Genomic DNA, 11,667 nt, shown 5'->3' with positions numbered 1-11,667 from the left:
TCAAAATTTGGGGATGACACCAAATTGGGAGGGTATAGTTAATACTGAGGAAGACTGCGATAAAATACAGGAAACATTAATAAACTTGCAGAATGGGCGTGTTATTGGCAAATGAATTTCAATATAAATAGGTGTGAGGTGGTACATTTTGGTAGGAAGAATAAGGGGACCACATACTGGTCGGAAAATAAGAGTCTAAACGGTGTAGAGGAGCAGAGGGATCTGGAGTTACAGATACACAAATCACTAAAAGTAGTGACGCAGGTTAATAAGGCTATTAAAAAAAGCAAACCAAGCAATGGGGTTCATTTCTAGAGGGATAGACTTGAAAAGCAGAGAAGTTATGTTAAACTTGTATCGAACCTTAGTTAGACCACACTTGGAGTACTGTGATCAGTTTTGTCTCCATATTATAAAAAGGATGTAGAGGCATTGGAGAAGGTGCAAAAAAGATTTACTAGGATGATACCAGAACTGAGAGGTTATACCTATCAGGAAAGATTGAACAATGTGGGGTTCTTTTCTCTATAAAAGAGAAGACTGATGGGTGACCTGATGGAGGTCTTTATGATAATGAAAGGGTTTGATAGGGTAAACGTAGAAATGTTTCCACTTGTGGGAAGACCATAACCGGGGGCCATAAATATAATGTAGTCACTAATAAATCCAAAAGGGAATTCAGGAGAAACTTCTTTACCCAGAGAGTGGTTAGAATGTGGAACTCACTACCACTCGGCGTAGTTGAGGCAACTAGCATAGATGCATTTAAGGGGAAGTTACGTTAACATATGAGGGAGAAAGGAATAGAAGGATATGTTAATGGGGTTAGATGAAGTAGGGAGGGAGGAGGCTCGTGTGGAGCATAAACACCAGCATGGACCCATTAGGCTGAATAGTCTGTTTCTGTGTTGTACATTCTATGTAATGTAAACCTGTTGGTAGGACCATTAGTACATTGGATGGACCAGGCACTTAGATGAACGTCTCCTCTTTGAGAGCCTGGTTTATGACTTGCTGCCTGCAAAGGTGTTTCACTGGGGAGTTCTTCAGGCTCAACCGTTGGCTGCAGATGGGTCACCTCCTCCACCATGGTTAAGCTTCTCTGGATGGCAAAGTTGTGTAGCATGCAATGGACAACAATAATTTTGTGGCTTTGGTAGGGTCGTACTCCAATAAACCCCTTAATCATCCAGTTCCTGGAAGCACCCCTTCAAGGCGCCAAGCTACCTCATGCTACCTCAAGCTACCTCAAGCTACCTCAGGGAACATGCTCAATAATGATCCTGGTGGCTGCATGTACCTCATATCTACATTCACCTGGTAGTCCTGGCTTTTGTAAGGAAGTCATGAACTGAAGAGGGTAACCTCTGTCTCCCAAAAACCATCCTTCCAGACTGGATTGCCCTTTAAATAACCCAGGCTCAGAGAATTGCCTTAAAACAAAGAAATTGCAACAGCTGCCTGGGAAGCCTGTTTGATCCTGTGTTGCTGGTCACTGACTATCCAGAACCCTTTATGGTTCATAAACACCATGGGATTGTCTTTAGAGGTCCAGATTACCCCATGGTTGCCATCAATAATTCCCTGGACTTTGAGGAATCCTGCGATGCAGAACGATTGTAGTGCCTTTTTAATCTGTTGTTGGGGATAATGATGCCTCAGTGAATAATGCTTTAGTAGCCTGCTTGATGTATCTGTACACTGCAGATTAACTGGTATTAAATATGTTACCTGAATTAGCTTGGCAGAAGCCAGTGTCATAAAATTTCAGTGCCGTGGTCAATTTCTCTCCACAGGTAAGGCCATCCCTTTTGTTGACATTGTCTGCAGGTCAGATTCTCACAAATGACACAACTCAGCTGTTGTCTCCTAGGTGAAGCAAAAACTGTGATGAAGTTGTCCTTGGACCTTGCCAGGTGATTGAGTCTGCACATACAGCAACATGTGTAAGTGCAGGTATGGACAGTCCATCTGTGATGCAACTGAACCTGCCTCACATTCATCCTTTCATCTTCTGCCTTCAAAAAACTCAAATAGTCAGTGCTCAATCCAATATCCATTTTAAGAATTTAGGATGCATTAATAAAATTTCCAGTAATTCAGCTTTAAGTGCTTACTATTTGAAAGCACAGAACATGCCTTTCTTTCATCGCCATTTCATATGGCCGTGCTGAGCTGAGTGCACAGTGCATTTATAGGGAGAAAATCAGTGCATTGCAGACACCTTCATTTAAATACCCTTGCCATGAAGTTGCCACATGCTCTGTGGTAGATTACAATGCAGACAACCTTTCATCAACAACTGCATAGCTGAGCCTAGCGTACTTTTTCAGACTCTGAGCTGGACCTTGCATGGTATTTTGCATGGATTCAGACATGCCCATCTTTCCCGCAATTCCATGTTTGAATCCCTCCAATCAGGTATCTTCCCCTGCCACCGTACTGAAACAGCCCTTATCAAAGTCACAAATGACATCCTATCTGACTGTGACCATGAAAAACTAACCCTCCTCATCCTTCTCGATCTGTCTGCAGCCATTGACATGGTTGACCACACCATCCTCCTCCAACACCTCTCCTCCGTCGTCCAGCTGAGTGGAACTACACTCGCCTAATTCCATTCTTATCTATCCAGTCGTAGCCAGTGAATCACCTGCAATGGCTTCTCTTCCCGCTCCTGCACCGTTACCTCTGGAGTCCCGCAAGGATCTATCCTTGGTCCCCTCCTATTTCTCATCTATATGCTGCCCCTCAGCGACATCATCCAAAAACACGTCAAATTCCACATGTATGCTGAAGACACCCAGCTCTACCTCACCACCACCTCCCTCGACCCCTCCACTGTCTCTTATTTGTCACATTGCTTGACCGACATCCAGTACTGGATGAGCAAAAATTTCCTCCAACTAAATATTGGGAAGACCGAAGCCATTGTCTTTGGTCCCCACCACAAACTCCGTTCCCTAGCCACCGACTCCATCCCTCACCCAGGCCACTATCTGAGGCCGAACCAGACCGTTCGCAACCTATTTGAACTTGAGATGAGCTTCCGACTACATAACCGCTCCATCACCAAGACCGCCTACTTCCACCTCCGTAACATCACGCATCTCTGCCCCTGCCTCAGCTCATCTGCTGCTGAAACCCTCATCCATGCCTTTGTTATCTCTCAACTTGACTATTCCAATGCTCTCCTGGCTGGCCTCCCATCTTCCATCCTTCATAAACTTGAGCTCATCCAAAACTCTGCTGCCCGTATCCTAACTCGCACCAAGTCCCTTCACCCATCACCCCTATGCTCGCTGACCTACATTGGTTCCCGGTCTGGGAACGCCTCGATTTTAAAATACTCATCCTTGTTTTCAAATCCCTCCATGGCCTTGCCCCTCCCTACCTCTGTAACCTCTTCCAGCCCCACATCCCTCTGAGATCTCTGTGCTCCTCCAATTCTTGCCTTTTGCGCATCCCCGATTTTAATCGCTCCACCATTGGTGGCCATGCTTTTAGCTGCCTAGGCCCTAAGCTCTGGAAATCCCTCCCTAAACCTCTCCGCCTCTCCAAATCTCTCTCCTTCTTTAAGACACTCCTTAAAACCTACTTCTTTGACCAAGCTTTTGATCACCTGTCCTAATATCGCCTCGTGTGGCTCAGTGTCAAATTTTGTTTGATAATCGCTCCTGTGAAGCACCTTGGGACGTTTTACTACATTAAAAGCATTATATAAATGCAAGTTGTTGTTGACCCATGTGGATGATTGTACTCAGGCCATAATCTACTTTTAAAAGCAATCCCTATGAGGTCAGAATCCATAGGCACTGCAATTAAGGAAGGAAATGTGCGGGCCTTCTGAGTAGCAGGTGGTTCTTTCTCATCTGCCACCACCGCTTGCTGCTTCTCACGCATGCAATGTGACTCATCCAGTGCAACTCCTCGACCTCGCTATCTATTGCGTATGCTGGTGCTTGCCAAAGTTGGTGATAGAGAGACAGTGCTCTGACGTCCTGGCTTGCTCACACGCACTAGCTGTGCTTGCACTCTGTTCTTCAGGCCTATAAAAATAGAAAAGGAACATATGTCAGAATTTTATTCCCATAAAGAGTGTTTTCAGTGCAATACACGGTATGTAATTTTTTTGAGGCTCAGTGTATATCTACGTGTCAGTGAGTGAGAAGGGGGACAAAACGTAACAATAGGATAGTACTAACACTAATCTTCAGTGATTCCCCCCACCCTCACCCTTTCCTACTCCCTCAATGCTTTTGTGTCCAATGATCTCCAAGATGGCTACCTTAAACGGGGTTCACGTCCAATCTTACTTTGCTCTCTTTTATTTTGTGCCATGTTCTGCAAGCAGAGTAATCTGGAGATGTTGCAAGATTTGGGAGTACATACAGCTGCCCATCCTTTAGCCCGTTCAATCCGATACATCATGCAGCTTAGTTATCTGTTCTAAGTTGCTGCTTGTATTTGTCCCATGCTGAAGTGTGGTGGGTATGATCAGCATTCAGTGGGCTGTTTCTCTTCTACCAGGACTGCACAGGATAAGTTTCTATGAATGCTTTGGATGCGTCAGCAAAAACTGAGTTACAGGTTATTGGGGCACACTATGTGGCATGCATACTTGGGGCAGATACTCTGCGTAGAAAGCTTCTTCTGCAGCCTTATCTTTCACCTTTCTTCAGGTTAGCCATTTTCTTCCTGACCTGTATCCAAGACCACTGGGCCATACAAACAGCATTGACTCTATCTGCAATCTGCTGCCACATTTGCTGGACCAGCACTTTTGAGGAGAGTGCCCTTCTGTGCAATGCGTGATAGCACTCTTTTCCTGCACTTCCTGGATTAAAAGCACCAGTGCTTGATTGTCAAATCAAGTGATTCCTATTCAATAAGCTTCTATTTCCCAGCAATATTGAAGCACTGACCCTTGTCCTGCTCTCTCCTGTTTAAGTCATTAAAGCGCTAGTCAGCTGCATAATCAGTGCCGACAATGTATTGACCAACTGCTGTGCAGGCAGGAGATTGCACATTTTGCACATGCTACCAAAAATAGGAATATCCAGGGTTAAGAGGTAGGTGAGAATTCTCCCAAACATTTTAATAAGAAGGAAACGGCATCAAGGGATAATTAAAGGCATCAAGGGATATGGGGATGGTGCAGGAAAATGGCATTGAGTTAGAAGATCAGCCATGATCTTGTTGAATGGTGGAGCAGGCTCAATGTGCCAGATGGCCTACTCCTTCTCCTATTTCTTATGTTCTTATGTTCTTAATAGTGGCTTTCATACCTCAGCCAATTAATTCCTTTTTAAGTGTAGTCACTGTTGCAATGTAAGGAAGTGTAGCAGCTGATTTACGCTCAGCAAGGTTCCAAAAACAGCAGTGAGATAAATGACCAGATAATCTGATTTAGTGATGTAGGCTGAGTGGTAAACATTGGCCAGGACACTGGGAAAACTCCCCGGCTCTTCTTCTAATTCTATTCTTCAAATAGTGCCATGAGGTCTTTTACATCCACCTGAAAAAGCAGACAGGAACTTAGTTTAGTGTCTCATCCAAAATATAGCATCTCTGTCAGCTTAGAGTGTGTGCTCAAGTCTCTGGAGTGGGGCTTGAACCCACAGTTTTCTGACTCAGAGCCAAAAGTGCTACCAATGAGCCATGGCTCACAACCACAGAAGTCTGCAGTTTACCCCAAATAGTGCACCAACAGCTATTTCCAGGATACTGCTCCTGGAACTGATAATAATGGAAAGAAACAAATAGGCCCTGGATTTCTACAAGAGTTATCCTGATTTCCTGTGGTAATTTCTGCAGAATCCCCAGAACAACAGTATAGAAAGCTGAAAACAGCCATTTATGTTGTTTCTCCAGGAGGATTCCAAAGTTACGCTGAAGTTACAGGAGAGGATCAGGACAACTATTTCCTTACTGTGGCAACATTCTCAATGGAGAATGGGCAGCAAGCCTTTCATATCTTTATATGAACTGTGCTATTAATCATCAAGAGGTAGAAATAAACGGCAGTTCTGAATCAGGTTGTAATGTCAGAGATGCAAAACTACAGAACATTCTTATTTGAGATTGTGTATTTACCAAGGATATAAAGACAGACATCATTCTTACAAGCTCAGGACTGTCAAACTATTTCTTATTTGACTATAATACACTTCAAATAGGACCTTCCAAAACAACTATTTACAATGAAGGATTTGAAATGATAACATTTTGAGATCCCTCACCAAGTTGCAATTTTACATTTTAAAGTTGCAAATTCTCAAAAATATGCAAATTTGCAACTGGATGCCTGCCCCGATAACCCTTACTGTGCATCTGAGAGCATAACAGTCTTAGAAGTTTACAACATGGAAACAGGCCCTTCGGCCCAACATGTCCATGTCGCCCAGTTTATACCACTAAGCTAGTCCCAATTGCCTGCACTTGGCCCATATCCCTCTATACCCATCTTACCCATGTAACTGTCCAAATGCTTTTTAAAAGACAAAATTGTACCCGCCTCTACTACTGCCTCTGGCAGCTCGTTCCAGACACTCACCACCCTTTGAGTGAAAAAATTGCCCCTCTGGACCCTTTTGTATCTCTCCCCTCTCACCTTAAATCTATGTCCCCTCGTTATAGACTCCCCTACCTTTGGGAAAAGATTTTGACTATCTACCTTATCTATGCCCCTCATTATTTTATAGACTTCTATAAGATCACCCCTTAACCTCCTACTCTCCAGGGAAAAAAGTCCTAGTCTATCTAACCTCTCCCTATAAGTCAAACCATCAAGTCCCGGTAGCATCCTAGTAAATCTTTTCTGCACTCTTTCTAGTTTAATAATACCCTTTCTATAATAGGGTGACCAGAACTGTACACAGTATTCCAAGTGTGGCCTTACTAATGTCTTGTACAATTTCAACAAGACATCCCAACCCCTGTATTCAATGTTCTGACCAATGAAACCAAGCATGCCGAATGCCTTCTTCACCACCCTATCCACCTGTGACTCCACTTTCAAGGAGCTATGAACCTGTACTCCTAGATCTCTTTGTTCTATAACTCTCCCCAACGCCCTACCATTAACGGAGTAGGTCCTGGCCCGATTCGATCTACCAAAATGCATCACCTCACATTTACCTAAATTAAACTCCATCTGCCATTCATCGGCCCACTGGCCCAATTTATCAAGATCCCGTTGCAAACCTAGATAACCTTCTTCACTGTCCACAATGCCACCAATCTTGGTGTCATCTGCAAACTTACTAACCATGCCTCCTAAATTCTCATCCAAATCATTAATATAAATAACAAATAAAAGCGGACCCAGCACCGATCCCTGAGGCACACCGCTGGACACAGGCCTCCAGTTTGAAAAACAACCCTCTACAACCACCCTCTGTCTTCTGTCGTGAAGCCAATTTTGTATCCAATTGGCTACCTCACCTTGGATCCCGTGAGATTTAACCTTATGTAACAACCTACCATGCGGTACCTTGTCAAAGGCTTTGCTGAAGTCCATGTAGACCACGTCTACTGCACAGCCCTCATCTATCTTCTTGGTTACCCCTTCAAAAAACTCAATCAAATTCGTGAGACATGATTTTCCTCTCACAAAACCATGCTGACTGTTCCTAATCAGTCCCTGCCTCTCCAAATGCCCGTAGATCCTGTCTCTCAGAATACCCTCGAACAACTTACCCACTACAGATGTCAGGCTCACCGGTCTGTAGTTCCCAGGCTTTTCCCTGCCGCCCTTCTTAAACAAAGGCAGAACATTTGCTACCCTCCAATCTTCAGGCACCTCACCTGTAGCTGTCTTTTAAATAGTTTTGGGGAGTATGCATTTTGTAACAAAAAAATAAATATGTTCTCCAATCTAAATAGTTGCAGCATGTATATTTTCGTGAGCCAAGTTTCTCCATGAAAAGCACACATTTTATTTGATTGCAATAATGCAAGTTGTTGTTGTTGTTGCTTTACCGTATATTCAACACTGTCATCGAGCAGTTTTATTTCTTGTAATAAACAAAGATCACTTCTATTACTGTCCCTTTCCCAGAGACTGAATCACTCGGGTGCAACAGCAGAACAAAATGACCAGTGCAGCTTGCTACCAGACGAGAAGGTGGCTGGTCTTTAACATCCATTTGAAATGGCGAGATTAGCACAGCGCACATGTGGTGTTTAAATTCAAGTAAATCACAGGCTACCTCATTAACACTCACTTTACCTGGGACTTAATCTCGTATGCTCTATGCAGGGGAGCCCACCAGTGGCAGGTAACTTATACAGGAAATTGTCACGAAGCAGATCGAGTGGGTAGAAACAGAACAATTTGACAGGCTGTTACAAATGTTGGGTCTGCTGTAGATAGCTTCTTGGGTTCAGTAGTGCCAGCTGCTCCCATAAGCTGACCCCACCTCTCTTACTTTCCGGAATTAATTCACACTGTCCAATATCTGCCTATACGATAGCATCACCCAGATGTGTAACAATTGTACCTCCTTGCGATCTGAACCTGATATTCATGTCCTTTGCATGCGTGCTTCTTCAATCGCTTCGATAGATGAAATGAATGAACACGCTGGTAAGACGAGGTCGATGACAAATCAAGAAGCTGGTTTACTTTGCAGAACTTTTATTGAATGACTGAACAAAAGTATCAAATCCAGACTTTAAAAAAAAACTTCTGCTGCAGCCCTTCCCGTAACAACACAAAAGAACAAAAGCACCCCACACTGTTGTGAACAGCAGATGGTATATTCACTTTTTTTTTGGGGGGGGTGGGGTAGAGGTCAGCTGCTGGCTGGAAAGCTGATCAGCTATATCTCAATTTCCAACTCAGGCCAAGATTTGCATTTTCGCAGCTGTTTCTTTAGAGCTGATTCCTCTCTCGTTGGTCTTTGTTCAGTTCTTCCTTGTCCTCACAGAAAGTTGAGACTTGGTTCTTGACCATTCCTCCTGTCCAGGGTTTGGCCAGAAGAGCTACTAATCATGCCTGCTACCATACTCCCCGCCCTTTGAAACTGGCTACATGTAAAGCTCAACAAGAAGGGACATTCGTCCCCCTTGTTGGGGGTCTTGGATCTGGTTGGACTGAGGAGGGAATTTTGATGCATTAGGCCAGAGTCTGACAGTCTTAAGTGCTGGCTGTAATGGAGGAAAAGATCTATCAGTGTTGTGGTGAGTGGGGCCTCAGGAGAACAGGATCCAAACTTTTCTTGAACCCTCTTCTACAATCAGGCCCCAAACCCCTTCCACGTTCCCACCAGTCAGCCTCCTCCCACTATCCACCCACAGCCCATTTCGCACCCTCAGGTTTGGCCTTGATGAGCTGGTTCCCTTCTTTACTTTCCCTCTGCCTAAGCCCCTGCCCCGAGTTAAAATCGGGGCTAATGATTTTCAAATAAGTCCATAGGAACATAGAAACAGGAGTAGGCCATTTAGCCCCTCGAGCCTGTTCTGCCATTCAGTGAGATCATAGTTGATCTGTGACCTAACTCCTTATACCCTCCTTAGCCCTATATCCCTTAATACCTTTGATTAACAAAAATCTATAAATCTCAGATTTAAAATTAACAATTGAGCTAGCATCAACTACCATTTGCAGAAGAGAGTTCCAAACTTCTACCACCCTTTGCATATAGAAGGGTTTCCTAACTTTACTCCTGAAAGTCCTGGCTCTAATTTTTAGGCTATGTCCCCAAGTCCTAGATTCCCCAACCAACCAAAATAGTTTCTCTCTATCTACTCTATCCGTTCCCCTTAATATCTTGAAAACTTCGATCAAATCGCCCCTTAATTTTCTAAATTCCAGGGAATAAAACCCTAGTTTGTGTAATCTCTCCTACTAATTTAACCCTTGGAGTCCAGGTATCATTCTAGTAAATCTAAACTGTACTCCCTCCAAGGCCAATATATCCTTCCTAAGGTGCGGTGCCCAGAACTGAACACAGTACTCCATGTGTGGTCTAATCAGGGCTTTGTATAGCTGTAGCATAACTTCTGCGCCCCTGTATTCTGGTCCTCTAGATATAAAGGCCAGCATTCCATTAGACTTTTTGATTATTTTCTGTACCAGGACATTTTAATGATCTATGTACATGGACCCCTAAGTCTCTTTGGACCTCCACTGTTTTGAGCTTTTCACCATTTAGAAAATACTCTGATCTATCCTTTTTAAGTCCAAAGTGGATGACCTTATACTTGCCTACATTGAAATCCATTTGCCACAGTTTTGCCCATTACTTAATCTATTAATATTGCTTTGTAATTTTATGCTTCCATCTACACTGCTTACAATGCTGCCTATCTTTGTGTCATCGGCAAACTTGGATATGTCAAACTTGGATATACTGTCATCTAAGTCATTAATAAATACAGTGAATAGTTGAGGCCTCAACATAGATCCCTGTGGGACACCACTAGTCACATCCTGCCAATTTGAATATCTGTCCATTATCCCTACTCTCTGTCTTCTGCCGCTCAGCCAATTTCCTAGCCAGGTCAATAATTTGCCCTTAATTCCACGAGCTTCAACTTTAGCTAACTGTCTCTTAGGAGGGACTTTATCAAATGCCTTCTGGGAGTCCATATAAACAACATCCATAGAAATTCCCCTGTCCACTACTTTAGTCACCTCTTCAAAAAATTCAATCAGGTTCATCAGGCATGACCGACCTGTTACAAATCCATGCTAGTTCTCTCTTATCGGTTGAAAATTTTCAAGGTGTTCAGTCACTCTATCCTTAATTATAGACTAGTAATTTTCCGACAACAGATGTTAGGCTAACTGGTCTATAATTCCCTGGTTTCTCTTTCTCATTTTTCTTAAACAGCAGAGTGTCATGTGCAATTTTCCAATCTAAAGGAACGGCTCCTGGATCAAGAGAACTTTGGAAGATTATAGTTCGGGCTTCTGCAATGTCTTCACCTACTTCCTTTAAAACCCCAGGATGGAAACCATCTGGTCCTAGGGATTTGTCACTCTTCAGTGTCATTATTTTCTTCATTACTGTTAATTTGCTTACGTTAATTATAGTGAGTCCCCTTCCTTGATTCAAAATTAGTTTCCTTGGGTTGTCCGGCATGCTATCCTCTTCCTCTACTGTAAATACTGACGCAAAGTAATTATTTAACATGTCCACCATTTCCTTATTTTCATTTACAATATCACCATTATCAGTTTTTAAGGGACCCACATTGCTCTTAACAACCCTCTTTTTCCTAATATTATTGTAAAAATTTTTTGTGTTGATTTTGATATCCCTTGCAAATTTCTTTTCACACTTCCTTTTTGTAGCTCTTACTATCTGTTTTGTCACCTTTTGCTGTTCTTTGTATCTCTCCAGTCTGTGCTATTTTTTGCATTTTTGTATAGGTACATTTTTTAAATAATGCTTTTATTTGCAATCAATTTTAAAGCACTTTTTAAAAAAAAGTTAACTTCCTCTGAAATTGAGCAAAAATAATTTTCTTAGGATGACATGTAGAAGCTCTGACACATTTTATAGTGCAATCTGTGGACCATTGAAGCATCTGCTTTTGAGATGTTCAGTCGAGTCCAAATTCAGCCAAGCATATCCCACATAGCACTGTCATTTAAAAGTTCTATAACTCTGGACAACAAAAGAGAAACCATCTTGACCAAAACAGGAAAAGAAA

This window comes from Heptranchias perlo, chromosome 1 (assembly GCF_035084215.1).
Source record: "Heptranchias perlo isolate sHepPer1 chromosome 1, sHepPer1.hap1, whole genome shotgun sequence".
NCBI lineage: Eukaryota > Metazoa > Chordata > Chondrichthyes > Hexanchiformes > Hexanchidae > Heptranchias > Heptranchias perlo.
Note: the sequence above shows the minus strand (reverse complement) of the source record.